Below are 908 nucleotides of genomic sequence, written 5' to 3' on the forward strand. Positions count from 1 at the left end.
ATTCAGGATGGAAGAATTCGGGAGCTAGTGGAATCTGATTTCTTTTTGCCCAGTAGAGCGATATAATGCTTAAGGGTATAGGCCTGGGTTTGAGTCCTGGAATTACCATCTCTTAGCTGTGGATCACCGATAAAGTTACTACTCTCTAAGCCTCAGTCTTCTCATCTGTAAAATGGTGATAACAACAGCACTTAACCCAGAGAGTTCCCTGGTGGCTCAGAGGTTAAAGCGTCTGCCTCCGATGCGGGAGACCCGGGTTCGATCCCTGGGTTGGGAAGATCCCCTGGAGAAGGAAATGGTAACCCACTCCAGTATTCTTGCCTAGAGAATCCCATGGACAGAGAAGCCTGGTAGGCTACAGTCCATGGGGTCGCAAAGAGTTGGACACGACTGAGCGACTTCACTATGTTGATTAAACAACATAATGCATGAGAAAGTGGCACACAGTAAGCAGTCTGTAAAGGTGGAATTAAAAAATCCTAGAATATATATTTTTGGTGGTCTAGACATTAGAGATTTTTAATATCAAATAACTAACAGAAATGAAATACTATTTATGTTTTCCCCAATAAGTTGATAGTTTATAGACAATTTATATATCCAATAGTTGACAGAGAATTTATATATCTGAAAAAATTATGCATTCTCATAGATTGAGCCATCTTCTTGAAAAGGAAACAAAGGTCTTGGGTCTTGAAGTCCACAGTGATGTCATCTGGAGACCATAGTCTTATTTTTCCCAAAAAATGCTCAAAACTGATCTTCTTCCATGTAGAGACAAAGGATTTTCAAAGACATGAGCTACCTGTGTAAAGATGCCTTGTCGTGCAGAAACAAATGGCTGTCCAGTTTATTAAAATGCCTGACAACTGCACTTCCAGTCACCTGGGCCTTGCATATAAAAAATG

The 908-nt window shown here is 40.5% G+C and overlaps 1 non-coding gene across 1 annotated transcript; it reads left to right on the plus strand.

The window, feature by feature from the left end:
- The first annotated feature begins 205 nt into the window (after window positions 1–205).
- TRNAR-CCG (transfer RNA arginine (anticodon CCG)) lies at window positions 206–277 on the plus strand. The gene has a single exon. It is a non-coding gene; the product is annotated as a tRNA-Arg (tRNA).
- The last annotated feature ends 631 nt before the right edge of the window (window positions 278–908 follow it).

This window comes from Ovis aries, chromosome 2 (genome assembly GCF_016772045.2).
Source record: "Ovis aries strain OAR_USU_Benz2616 breed Rambouillet chromosome 2, ARS-UI_Ramb_v3.0, whole genome shotgun sequence".
Lineage (NCBI taxonomy): Eukaryota > Metazoa > Chordata > Mammalia > Artiodactyla > Bovidae > Ovis > Ovis aries.